At 35.1% G+C, this 14,494-nt stretch overlaps 4 non-coding genes across 4 annotated transcripts; all 4 read left to right on the top strand.

Annotated features, from left to right (window-relative positions):
- Positions 1-2,004: 2,004 nt before the first annotated feature.
- TRNAF-GAA (transfer RNA phenylalanine (anticodon GAA)) lies at positions 2,005-2,077 on the top strand. Its single transcript has one exon. It is a non-coding gene; the product is annotated as a tRNA-Phe (tRNA).
- Positions 2,078-6,672: 4,595 nt separating this feature from the next.
- TRNAF-GAA (transfer RNA phenylalanine (anticodon GAA)) lies at positions 6,673-6,745 on the top strand. The gene has a single exon. It is a non-coding gene; the product is annotated as a tRNA-Phe (tRNA).
- A 3,039-nt stretch (positions 6,746-9,784) lies between these two features.
- On the top strand, positions 9,785-9,857 carry TRNAF-GAA (transfer RNA phenylalanine (anticodon GAA)). The gene has a single exon. It is a non-coding gene; the product is annotated as a tRNA-Phe (tRNA).
- A 705-nt stretch (positions 9,858-10,562) lies between these two features.
- TRNAF-GAA (transfer RNA phenylalanine (anticodon GAA)) lies at positions 10,563-10,635 on the top strand. Its single transcript has one exon. It is a non-coding gene; the product is annotated as a tRNA-Phe (tRNA).
- Positions 10,636-14,494: the final 3,859 nt, after the last annotated feature.

Below are 14,494 nucleotides of genomic sequence, written 5' to 3'. Positions count from 1 at the left end.
ATGCTTCTATTATAAAATAAAGGTTTTGTGATCGGTGAACATACAGTATAAAAACTGCTATGAAATGCTATGTTTACATTCGAAGAAATCATGATGAAAGGAAAAACTGTTATATAACCTTGTGTAATCTTCCTGGCATGACTCAGTTTGGAGAAAGTTAGGTTGAAGATCCAAAGGATTGTTGGCTTTCAATTTCTGGGGCTTTCTCTCTCTTCTACTACAGGAGAGAAGATTAATGAGCCCTAGCCTTCCACTGAACAATAAAACTAAAATTAACAATACTTACCTGCAATGCAGCAGCAGATACTAGGGTGTTCATGATTTTCATGGACTCACCTTAAATTCCAATGAAATTTAGAATGAGAAAGTACCTGTAGCTAATTAAAGCTTATTCATTTGAAATCATTATAGTAATCCGAAATTGTGAATACATTCATCTTCCAAGCTGGCCGAAATAGCTCAGCTGGGAGAGCGTTAGACTGAAGATCTAAAAGTCCCTGATTCGATCCCGGGTTTCGGCATGTTTGAACAGGTGTTTTTTGAAGTGAAAAGCTCGAACTGGAAGTAATTTCAAGATGAAATTCCATAATGTCATCCACCAATTTTTCTTAGCAAAGAAGAATATTCAGCCCCATCTTTCAAATAATCATAACATTTCATTTAATAACACTGTCCAGAAACACAGGATAAAAAGTGTCCATGATTTCAGTAGTCCGGGCTTGACTCTTTATGCAATTGTAATTATCTCAATGATAAAATTTCTCAGCATTTTGCATCAATGCTTCTATTATAAAATAAAGGTTTTGTGATGGGTGAACATACAGTATAAAAACTGCTATGAAATGCTATGTTTACATTCAAAGCAATCATGATGAAAGGAAAAACTGTTATATAACCTTGTGTAATCTTCCTGGCATGACTCAGTTTGGAGAAAGTTAGGTTGAAGATCCAAAGGATTGTTGGCTTTCAATTTCTGGGGCTTTCTCTCTCTTCTACTACAGGAGAGAAGATTAATGAGCCCTAGCCTTCCACTGAACAATAAAACTAAAATTAACAATACTTACCTGCAATGCAGCAGCAGATACTAAGGTGTTCATGATTTTCATGGACTCACCTTAAATTCCAATGAAATTTAGAATGAGAAAGTACCTGTAGCTAATTAAAGCTTATTCATTTGAAATCATTACAGTAATCCGAAATTGTGAATACATTCTTCTTCCAAGCTGGCTGAAATAGCTCAGCTGGGAAAGCGTTAGACTGAAGATCTGAAGGTTTCTGGTTCAATCCCGGGTTTCGGCATGTTTCAACAGGTGTTTTTTGAAGTGAAAAGCTCGAACTGGAAGTAATTTCAAGATGAAATTCCATAATGTCATCCACTAATTTTTCTTAGCAAAGAAGAATATTCAGCCCCATCTTTGAAATAATCAGAACATTTCATTTAATAACACTGTCCAGAAATACAGGATAAAAAGTGTCCATGATTTCAGTAGTCCGGGCTTGACTCTTTATGCAATTGTAATTATCTCAATGATAAAATTTCTCAGCATTTTGCATCAATGCTTCTATTATAAAATAAAGGTTTTGTGATGGGTGAACATACAGTATAAAAACTGCTATGAAATGCTATGTTTACATTCGAGGCAATCATGAAGATAGGAAAAACTGTTATATAACCTTGTGTAATCTTCCTGGCATGACTCAGTTTGGAGAAAGTTAGGTTGAAGATCCAAAGGATTATTGGCTTTCAATTTCTGGGGCTTTCTCTCTCTTCTACTACAGGAGAGAAGATTAATGAGCCCTAGCCTTCCACTGAACAATAAAACTAAAATTAACAATACTTACCTGCAATGCAGCAGCAGATACTAAGGTGTTCATGATTTTCATGGTCTCACCTTAAATTCCAATGAAATTTAGAATGAGAAAGTACCTGTAGCTAATTAAAGCTTATTCATTTAAAATCATTATAGTAATCCGAAATTGTGAATACATTCATCTTCCAAGCTGGCCGAAATAGCTCAGCTGGGAGAGCGTTAGACTGAAGATCTAAAGGTCCCTGGTTCGATCCCGGGTTTCGGCATGTTTGAACAGGTGTTTTTTGAAGTGAAAAGCTCGAACTGGAAGTAATTTCAAGATGAAATTCCATAATGTCATCCACCAATTTTTCTTAGCAAAGAAGAATATTCAGCCCCATCTTTCAAATAATCAGAACATTTAATTTAATAACACTGTCCAGAAATACAGGACAAAAAGTGTCCATGATTTCAGTAGTCCAGGCTTGATTCTTTATGCAATTGTAATTATCTCAATGATAAAATTTCTCAGCATTTTGCATCAATGCTTCTATTATAAAATAAAGGTTTTGTGATGGGTGAACATACAGTATAAAAACTGCTATGAAATGCTATATTTACATTCGAAGCAATCATGATGAAAGGAAAAACTGTTATATAACCTTGTGTAATCTTCCTGGCATGACTCAGTTTGGAGAAAGTTAGTTTGAAGATCCAAAGGATTGTTGGCTTTCAATTTCTGAGGCTTTCTCTCTCTTCTACTACAGGAGAGAAGATTAATGAGCCCTAGCCTTCCACTGAACAATAAAACTAAAATTAACAATACTTACCTGCAATGCAGCAGCAGATACTAAGGTGTTCATGATTTTCATGGACTCACCTTAAATTCCAATGAAATTTAGAATGAGAAAGTACCTGTAGCTAATTAAAGCTTATTTATTTGAAATCATTACAGTAATCCGAAATTGTGAATACATTCTTCTTCCAAGCTGGCTGAAATAGCTCAGCTGGGAAAGCGTTGGACTGAAGATCTGAAGGTCCCTGGTTCAATCCTGGGTTTCGGCATGTTTGAACTGGTGTTTTTTGAAGTGAAAAGCTCGAACTGGAAGTAATTTCAAGATGAAATTCCATAATGTCATCCACCAATTTCTCTTAGCAAAGAAGAATATTCAGCCCCATCTTTCAAATAATCAGAACATTTCATTTAATAACACTGTCCAGAAATACAGGATAAAAAGTGTTCATGATTTCAGTAGTCCAGGCTTGACTCTTTATGCAATTGTAATTATCTCAATGATAAAATTTCTCAGCATTTTGCATCAATGGTTCTATTATAAAATAAAGGTTTTGTGATGGGTGAACATACAGTATAAAAACTGCTATGAAATGCTATGTTTACATTCGAAGCAATCATGATGAAAGGAAAAACTGTTATATAACCTTGTGTAATCTTCCTGGCATGACTCAGTTTGGAGAAAGTTAGTTTGAAGATCCAAAGGATTGTTGGCTTTCAATTTCTGGGGCTTTCTCTCTCTTCTACTACAGGAGAGAAGATTAATGAGCCCTAGCCTTCCACTGAACAATAAAACTAAAATTAACAATACTTACCTGCAATGCAGCAGCAGATACTAAGGTGTTCATGATTTTCATGGACTCACCTTAAATTCCAATGAAATTTAGAATGAGAAAGTACCTGTAGCTAATTAAAGCTTATTCATTTGAAATCATTATAGTAATCCGAAATTGTGAATACATTCATCTTCCAAGCTGGCCGAAATAGCTCAGCTGGGAGAGCGTTAGACTGAAGATCTAAAAGTCCCTGATTCGATCCCGGGTTTCGGCATGTTTGAACAGGTGGTTTTTGAAGTGAAAAGCTCGAACTGGAAGTAATTTCAAGATGAAATTCCATAATGTCATCCACCAATTTCTCTTAGCAAAGAAGAATATTCAGCCCCATCTTTCAAATAATCAGAACATTTCATTTAATAACACTGTCCAGAAATACAGGATAAAAAGTGTCCATGATTTCAGTAGTCCAGGCTTGACTCTTTATGCAATTGTAATTATCTCAATGATAAAATTTCTCAGCATTTTGCATCAATGCTTCTATTATAAAATAAAGGTTTTGTGATGGGTGAACATACAGTATAAAAACTGCTATGAAATGCTATGTTTACATTCGAAGCAATCATGATGAAAGGAAAAACTGTTATATAACCTTGTGTAATCTTCCTGGCATGACTCAGTTTGGAGAAAGTTAGGTTGAAGATCCAAAGGATTGTTGGCTTTCAATTTCTGGGGCTTTCTCTCTCTTCTACTACAGGAGAGAAGATTAATGAGCCCTAGCCTTCCACTGAACAATAAAACTAAAATTAACAATACTTACCTGCAATGCAGCAGCAGATACTAAGGTGTTCATGATTTTCATGGACTCACCTTAAATTCCAATGAAATTTAGAATGAGAAAGTACCTGTAGCTAATTAAAGCTTATTCATTTGAAATCATTACAGTAATCCGAAATTGTGAATACATTCTTCTTCCAAGCTGGCTGAAATAGCTCAGCTGGGAAAGCATTAGACTGAAGATCTGAAGGTCCCTGGTTCAATCCTGGGTTTTGGCATGTTTGAACAGGTGTTTTTTGAAGTGAAAAGCTCGAACTGGAAGTAATTTCAAGATGAAATTCCATAATGTCATCCACCAATTTTTCTTAGCAAAGAAGAATATTCAGCCCCATCTTTCAAATAATCAGAACATTTCATTTAATAACACTGTTCAGAAATACAGGATAAAAAGTGTCCATGATTTCAGTAGTCCGGGCTTGACTCTTTATGCAATTGTAATTATCTCAATGATAAAATTTCTCAGCATTTTGCATCAATGCTTCCATTATAAAATAAAGGTTTTGTGATGGGTGAACATACAGTATAAAAACTGCTATGAAATGCTATGTTTACATTCGAAGCAATCATGATGAAAGGAAAAACTGTTATATAACCTTGTGTAATCTTCCTGGCATGACTCAGTTTGGAGAAAGTTAGGTTGAAGAGCCAATGGATTGTTGGCTTTCAATTTCTGGGGCTTTCTCTCTCTTCTACTACAGGAGAGAAGATTAATGAGCCCTAGCCTTCCACTGAACAATAAAACTAAAATTAACAATACTTACCTGCAATGCAGCAGCAGATACTAAGGTGTTCATGATTTTCATGGACTCACCTTAAATTCCAATGAAATTTAGAATGAGAAAGTACCTGTAGCTAATTAAAGCTTATTCATTTGAAATCATTACAGTAATCCGAAATTGTGAATACATTCTTCTTCCAAGCTGGCTGAAATAGCTCAGCTGGGAAAGCGTTAGACTGAAGATCTGAAGGTCCCTGGTTCAATCCTGGGTTTTGGCATGTTTGAACAGGTGTTTTTTGAAGTGAAAAGCTCGAACTGGAAGTAATTTCAAGATGAAATTCCATAATGTCATCCACCAATTTTTCTTAGCAAAGAAGAATATTCAGCCCCATCTTTCAAATAATCATAACATTTCATTTAATAACACTGTCCAGAAACACAGGATAAAAAGTGTCCATGATTTCAGTAGTCCGGGCTTGACTCTTTATGCAATTGTAATTATCTCAATGATAAAATTTCTCAGCATTTTGCATCAATGCTTCTATTATAAAATAAAGGTTTTGTGATGGGTGAACATACAGTATAAAAACTGCTATGAAATGCTATGTTTACATTCGAAGCAATCATGATGAAAGGAAAAACTGTTATATAACCTTGTGTAATCTTCCTGGCATGACTCAGTTTGGAGAAAGTTAGGTTGAAGATCCAAAGGATTGTTGGCTTTCAATTTCTGGGGCTTTCTCTCTCTTCTACTACAGGAGAGAAGATTAATGAGCCCTAGCCTTCCACTGAACAATAAAACTAAAATTAACAATACTTACCTGCAATGCAGCAGCAGATACTAAGGTGTTCATGATTTTCATGGACTCACCTTAAATTCCAATGAAATTTAGAATAAGAAAGTACCTGTAGCTAATTAAAGCTTATTCATTTAAAATCATTATAGTAATCCGAAATTGTGAATACATTCATTTTCCAAGCTGGCCGAAATAGCTCAGCTGGGAGAGCGCTAGACTGAAGATCTAAAGGTCCCTGGTTCGATCCCGGGTTTCGGCATGTTTGAACAGGTGTTTTTTGAAGTGAAAAGCTCGAACTGGAAGTAATTTCAAGATGAAATTCCATAATGTCATCCACCAATTTTTCTTAGCAAAGAAGAATATTCAGCCCCATCTTTCAAATAATCAGAACATTTAATTTAATAACACTGTCCAGAAATACAGGACAAAAAGTGTCCATGATTTCAGTAGTCCAGGCTTGATTCTTTATGCAATTGTAATTATCTCAATGATAAAATTTCTCAGCATTTTGCATCAATGCTTCTATTATAAAATAAAGGTTTTGTGATGGGTGAACATACAGTATAAAAACTGCTATGAAATGCTATGTTTACATTCGAAACAATCATGATGAAAGGAAAAACTGTTATATAACCTTGTGTAATCTTCCTGGCATGACTCAGTTTGGAGAAAGTTAGTTTGAAGATCCAAAGGATTGTTGGCTTTCAATTTCTGAGGCTTTCTCTCTCTTCTACTACAGGAGAGAAGATTAATGAGCCCTAGCCTTCCACTGAACAATAAAACTAAAATTAACAATACTTACCTGCAATGCAGCAGCAGATACTAAGGTGTTCATGATTTTCATGGACTCACCTTAAATTCCAATGAAATTTAGAATGAGAAAGTACCTGTAGCTAATTAAAGCTTATTCATTTGAAATCATTATAGTAATCCGAAATTTTAAATACATTCATCTTCCAAGCTGGCCGAAATAGCTCAGCTGGGAGAGCGTTAGACTGAAGATCTAAAGGTCCCTGGTTCGATCCCGGGTTTCGGCATGTTTGAACAGGTGTTTTTTGAAGTGAAAAGCTCGAACTGGAAGTAATTTCAAGATGAAATTCCATAATGTCATCCACCAATTTTTCTTAGCAAAGAAGAATATTCAGCCCCATCTTTCAAATAATCAGAACATTTCATTTAATAACACTGTTCAGAAATACAGGATAAAAAGTGTCCATGATTTCAGTAGTCCGGGCTTGACTCTTTATGCAATTGTAATTATCTCAATGATAAAATTTCTCAGCATTTTGCATCAATGCTTCTATTATAAAATAAAGGTTTTGTGATGGGTGAACATACAGTATAAAAACTGCTATGAAATGCTATGTTTACATTCGAAGCAATCATGATGAAAGGAAAAACTGTTATATAACCTTGTGTAATCTTCCTGGCATGACTCAGTTTGGAGAAAGTTAGGTTGAAGAGCCAATGGATTGTTGGCTTTCAATTTCTGGGGCTTTCTCTCTCTTCTACTACAGGAGAGAAGATTAATGAGCCCAAGCCTTCCACTGAACAATAAAACTAAAATTAACAATACTTACCTGCAATGCAGCAGCAGATACTAAGGTGTTCATGATTTTCATGGACTCACCTTAAATTCCAATGAAATTTAGAATGAGAAAGTACCTGTAGCTAATTAAAGCTTATTCATTTGAAATCATTACAGTAATCCGAAATTGTGAATACATTCTTCTTCCAAGCTGGCTGAAATAGCTCAGCTGGGAAAGTGTTAGACTGAAGATCTGAAGGTCCCTGGTTCAATCCTGGGTTTTGGCATGTTTGAACAGGTGTTTTTTGAAGTGAAAAGCTCGAACTGGAAGTAATTTCAAGATGTAATTCCATAATGTCATCCACCAATTTTTCTTAGCAAAGAAGAATATTCAGCCCCATCTTTCAAATAATCATAACATTTCATTTAATAACACTGTCCAGAAACACAGGATAAAAAGTGTCCATGATTTCAGTAGTCCGGGCTTGACTCTTTATGCAATTGTAATTATCTCAATGATAAAATTTCTCAGCATTTTGCATCAATGCTTCTATTATAAAATAAAGGTTTTGTGATGGGTGAACATACAGTATAAAAACTGCTATGAAATGCTATGTTTACATTCGAAGCAATCATGATGAAAGGAAAAACTGTTATATAACCTTGTGTAATCTTCCTGGCATGACTCAGTTTGGAGAAAGTTAGGTTGAAGATCCAAAGGATTGTTGGCTTTCAATTTCTGGGGCTTTCTCTCTCTTCTACTACAGGAGAGAAGATTAATGAGCCCTAGCCTTCCACTGAACAATAAAACTAAAATTAACAATACTTACCTGCAATGCAGCAGCAGATACTAAGGTGTTCATGATTTTCATGGACTCACCTTAAATTCCAATGAAATTTAGAATGAGAAAGTACCTGTAGCTAATTCAAGCTTATTCATTTGAAATCATTACAGTAATCCGAAATTGTGAATACATTCTTCTTCCAAGCTGGCTGAAATAGCTCAGCTGGGAAAGCGTTAGACTGAAGCTCTGAAGGTTCCTGGTTCAATCCCGGGTTTCGGCATGTTTCAACAGGTGTTTTTTGAAGTGAAAAGCTCGAACTGGAAGTAATTTCAAGATGAAATTCCATAATGTCATCCACTAATTTTTCTTAGCAAAGAAGAATATTCAGCCCCATCTTTGAAATAATCAGAACATTTCATTTAATAACACTGTCCAGAAATACAGGATAAAAAGTGTCCATGATTTCAGTAGTCTGGGCTTGACTCTTTATGCAATTGTAATTATCTCAATAATAAAATTTCTCAGCATTTTGCATCAATGCTTCTATTATAAAATAAAGGTTTTGTGATGGGTGAACATACAGTATAAAAACTGCTATGAAATGCTATGTTTACATTCGAAGCAATCATGATGAAAGGAAAAACTGTTATATAACCTTGTGTAATCTTCCTGGCATGACTCAGTTTGGAGAAAGTTAGGTTGAAGATCCAAAGGATTGTTGGCTTTCAATTTCTGGGGCTTTCTCTCTCTTCTACTACAGGAGAGAAGATTAATGAGCCCTAGCCTTCCACTGAACAATAAAACTAAAATTAACAATACTTACCTGCAATGCAGCAGCAGATACTAAGGTGTTCATGATTTTCATGGACTCACCTTAAATTCCAATGAAATTTAGAATGAGAAAGTACCTGTAGCTAATTAAAGCTTATTCATTTGAAATCATTACAGTAATCCGAAATTGTGAATACATTCATCTTCCAAGCTGGCTGAAATAGCTCAGCTGGGAAAGCGTTAGACTGAAGATCTGAAGGTCCCTGGTTCAATCCTGGGTTTTGGCATGTTTGAACAGGTGTTTTTTGAAGTGAAAAGCTCGAACTGGAAGTAATTTCAAGATGAAATTCCATAATGTCATCCACCAATTTTTCTTAGCAAAGAAGAATATTCAGCCCCATCTTTCAAATAATCATAACATTTCATTTAATAGCACTGTCCAGAAACACAGGATAAAAAGTGTCCATGATTTCAGTAGTCCGGGCTTGACTCTTTATGCAATTGTAATTATCTCAATGATAAAATTTCTCAGCATTTTGCATCAATGCTTCTATTATAAAATAAAGGTTTTGTGATGGGTGAACATACAGTATAAAAACTGCTATGAAATGCTATGTTTACATTCGAAGCAATCATGATGAAAGGAAAAACTGTTATATAACCTTGTGTAATCTTCCTGGCATGACTCAGTTTGGAGAAAGTTAGGTTGAAGATCCAAAGGATTGTTGGCTTTCAATTTCTGGGGCTTTCTCTCTCTCCTACTACAGGAGAGAAGATTAATGAGCCCTAGCCTTCCACTGAACAATAAAACTAAAATTAACAATACTTACCTGCAATGCAGCAGCAGATACTAAGGTGTTCATGATTTTCATGGACTCACCTTAAATTCCAATGAAATTTAGAATAAGAAAGTACCTGTAGCTAATTAAAGCTTATTCATTTAAAATCATTATAGTAATCCGAAATTGTGAATACATTCATTTTCCAAGCTGGCCGAAATAGCTCAGCTGGGAGAGCGTTAGACTGAAGATCTAAAGGTCCCTGGTTCGATCCCGGGTTTCGGCATGTTTGAACAGGTGTTTTTTGAAGTGAAAAGCTCGAACTGGAAGTAATTTCAAGATGAAATTCCATAATGTCATCCACCAATTTTTCTTAGCAAAGAAGAATATTCAGCCCCATCTTTCAAATAATCAGAACATTTAATTTAATAACACTGTCCAGAAATACAGGACAAAAAGTGTCCATGATTTCAGTAGTCCAGGCTTGATTCTTTATGCAATTGTAATTATCTCAATGATAAAATTTCTCAGCATTTTGCATCAATGCTTCTATTATAAAATAAAGGTTTTGTGATGGGTGAACATACAGTATAAAAACTGCTATGAAATGCTATGTTTACATTCGAAGCAATCATGATGAAAGGAAAAACTGTTATATAACCTTGTGTAATCTTCCTGGCATGACTCAGTTTGGAGAAAGTTAGTTTGAAGATCCAAAGGATTGTTGGCTTTCAATTTCTGAGGCTTTCTCTCTCTTCTACTACAGGAGAGAAGATTAATGAGCCCTAGCCTTCCACTGAACAATAAAACTAAAATTAACAATACTTACCTGCAATGCAGCAGCAGATACTAAGGTGTTCATGATTTTCATGGACTCACCTTAAATTCCAATGAAATTTAGAATGAGAAAGTACCTGTAGCTAATTAAAGCTTATTCATTTGAAATCATTATAGTAATCCGAAATTGTAAATACATTCATCTTCCAAGCTGGCCGAAATAGCTCAGCTGGGAGAGCGTTAGACTGAAGATCTAAAGGTCCCTGGTTCGATCCCGGGTTTCGGCATGTTTGAACAGGTGTTTTTTGAAGTGAAAAGCTCGAACTGGAAGTAATTTCAAGATGAAATTCCATAATGTCATCCACCAATTTTTCTTAGCAAAGAAGAATATTCAGCCCCATCTTTCAAATAATCAGAACATTTCATTTAATAACACTGTTCAGAAATACAGGATAAAAAGTGTCCATGATTTCAGTAGTCCGGGCTTGACTCTTTATGCAATTGTAATTATCTCAATGATAAAATTTCTCAGCATTTTGCATCAATGCTTCTATTATAAAATAAAGGTTTTGTGATGGGTGAACATACAGTATAAAAACTGCTATGAAATGCTATGTTTACATTCGAAGCAATCATGATGAAAGGAAAAACTGTTATATAACCTTGTGTAATCTTCCTGGCATGACTCAGTTTGGAGAAAGTTAGGTTGAAGAGCCAATGGATTGTTGGCTTTCAATTTCTGGGGCTTTCTCTCTCTTCTACTACAGGAGAGAAGATTAATGAGCCCTAGCCTTCCACTGAACAATAAAACTAAAATTAACAATACTTACCTGCAATGCAGCAGCAGATACTAAGGTGTTCATGATTTTCATGGACTCACCTTAAATTCCAATGAAATTTAGAATGAGAAAGTACCTGTAGCTAATTAAAGCTTATTCATTTGAAATCATTACAGTAATCCGAAATTGTGAATACATTCTTCTTCCAAGCTGGCTGAAATAGCTCAGCTGGGAAAGCGTTAGACTGAAGCTCTGAAGGTTCCTGGTTCAATCCCGGGTTTCGGCATGTTTCAACAGGTGTTTTTTGAAGTGAAAAGCTCGAACTGGAAGTAATTTCAAGATGAAATTCCATAATGTCATCCACTAATTTTTCTTAGCAAAGAAGAATATTCAGCCCCATCTTTGAAATAATCAGAACATTTCATTTAATAACACTGTCCAGAAATACAGGATAAAAAGTGTCCATGATTTCAGTAGTCTGGGCTTGACTCTTTATGCAATTGTAATTATCTCAATGATAAAATTTCTCAGCATTTTGCATCAATGCTTCTATTATAAAATAAAAGTTTTGTGATGGGTGAACATACAGTATAAAAACTGCTATGAAATGCTATGTTTACATTCGAAGCAATCATGATGAAAGGAAAAACTGTTATATAACCTTGTGTAATCTTCCTGGCATGACTCAGTTTGGAGAAAGTTAGGTTGAAGATCCAAAGGATTGTTGGCTTTCAATTTCTGGGGCTTTCTCTCTCTTCTACTACAGGAGAGAAGATTAATGAGCCCTAGCCTTCCACTGAATAATAAAACTAAAATTAAGAATACTTACCTGCAATGCAGCAGCAGATACTAAGGTGTTCATGATTTTCATGGTCTCACCTTAAATTCCAATGAAATTTAGAATGAGAAAGTACCTGTAGCTAATTAAAGCTTATTCATTTAAAATCATTACAGTAATCCGAAATTGTGAATACATTCATCTTCCAAGCTGGCCGAAATAGCTCAGAAGGGAGAGCGTTAGACTGAAGATCTAAAGGTCCCTGGTTCCATCCCAGGTTTCGGCATGTTTGAACAGGTGTTTTTTGAAGTGAAAAGCTCGAACTGGAAGTAATTTCAAGATGAAATTCCATAATGTCATCCACCAATTTTTCTTAGCAAAGAAGAATATTCAGCCCCATCTTTCAAATAATCAGAACATTTCATTTAATAACACTGTCCAGAAATACAGGATAAAAAGTGTCCATGATTTCAGTAGTCCAGGCTTGACTCTTTATGCAATTGTAATTATCTCAATGATAAAATTTCTCAGCATTTTGCATCAATGCTTCTAATATAAAATAAAGGTTTTGTGATGGGTGAACATACAGTATAAAAACTGCTATGAAATGCTATGTTTACATTCGAAGCAATCATGATGAAAGGAAAAACTGTTATATAACCTTGTGTAATCTTCCTGGCATGACTCAGTTTGGAGAAAGTTAGGTTAAAGATCCAATGGATTGTTGGCTTTCAATTTCTGGGGCTTTCTCTCTCTTCTACTACAGGAGAGAAGATTAATGAGCCCTAGCCTTCCACTGAACAATAAAACTAAAATTAAGAATACTTACCTGCAATGCAGCAGCAGATACTAAGGTGTTCATGATTTTCATGGACTCACCTTAAATTCCAATGAAATTTAGAATGAGAAATTACCTGTAGCTAATTAAAGCTTATTCATTTGAAATCATTATAGTAATCCGAAATTGTGAATACATTCATCTTCCAAGCTGGCCGAAATAGCTCAGCTGGGAGAGCGTTAGACTGAAGATCTAAAAGTCCCTGGTTCAATCCCGGGTTTCGGCATGTTTGAACAGGTGTTTTTTAAAGTGAAAAGCTCGAACTGGAAGTAATTTCAAGATGAAATTCCATAATGTCATCCACCAATTTTTCTTAGCAAAGAAGAATATTCAGCCCCATCTTTCAAATAATCAGAACATTTCATTTAATAACACTGTTCAGAAATACAGGATAAAAAGTGTCCATGATTTCAGTAGTCCGGGCTTGACTCTTTATGCAATTGTAATTATCTCAATGATAAAATTTCTCAGCATTTTGCATCAATGCTTTTATTATAAAATAAAGGTTTTGTGATGGGTGAACATACAGTATAAAAACTGCTATGAAATGCTATGTTTACATTCGAAGCAATCATGATGAAAGGAAAAACTGTTATATAACCTTGTGTAATCTTCCTGGCATGACTCAGTTTGGAGAAAGTTAGGTTGAAGAGCCAATGGATTGTTGGCTTTCAATTTCTGGGGCTTTCTCTCTCTTCTACTACAGGAGAGAAGATTAATGAGCCCTAGCCTTCCACTGAACAATAAAACTAAAATTAACAATACTTACCTGCAATGCAGCAGCAGATACTAAGGTGTTCATGATTTTCATGGACTCACCTTAAATTCCAATGAAATTTAGAATGAGAAATTACCTGTAGCTAATTAAAGCTTATTCATTTGAAATCATTATAGTAATCCGAAATTGTGAATACATTCATCTTCCAAGCTGGCCGAAATAGCTCAGCTGGGAGAGCGTTAGACTGAAGATCTAAAAGTCCCTGGTTCAATCCCGGGTTTCGGCATGTTTGAACAGGTGTTTTTTAAAGTGAAAAGCTCGAACTGGAAGTAATTTCAAGATGAAATTCCATAATGTCATCCACCAATTTTTCTTAGCAAAGAAGAATATTCAGCCCCATCTTTCAAATAATCAGAACATTTCATTTAATAACACTGTTCAGAAATACAGGATAAAAAGTGTCCATGATTTCAGTAGTCCGGGCTTGACTCTTTATGCAATTGTAATTATCTCAATGATAAAATTTCTCAGCATTTTGCATCAATGCTTTTATTATAAAATAAAGGTTTTGTGATGGGTGAACATACAGTATAAAAACTGCTATGAAATGCTATGTTTACATTCGAAGCAATCATGATGAAAGGAAAAACTGTTATATAACCTTGTGTAATCTTCCTGGCATGACTCAGTTTGGAGAAAGTTAGGTTGAAGAGCCAATGGATTGTTGGCTTTCAATTTCTGGGGCTTTCTCTCTCTTCTACTACAGGAGAGAAGATTAATGAGCCCTAGCCTTCCACTGAACAATAAAACTAAAATTAACAATACTTACCTGCAATGCAGCAGCAGATACTAAGGTGTTCATGATTTTCATGGACTCACCTTAAATTCCAATGAAATTTAGAATGAGAAAGTACCTGTAGCTAATTAAAGCTTATTCATTTGAAATCATTACAGTAATCCGAAATTGTGAATACATTCTGCTTCCAAGCTGGCTGAAATAGCTCAGCTGGGAAAGCGTTAGACTGAAGCTCTG

This window comes from Mixophyes fleayi, chromosome 3 (assembly GCF_038048845.1).
Source record: "Mixophyes fleayi isolate aMixFle1 chromosome 3, aMixFle1.hap1, whole genome shotgun sequence".
Classification (NCBI taxonomy): Eukaryota; Metazoa; Chordata; class Amphibia; order Anura; family Limnodynastidae; genus Mixophyes; species Mixophyes fleayi.
This window is presented reverse-complemented; position numbering and strand designations above follow the sequence as displayed.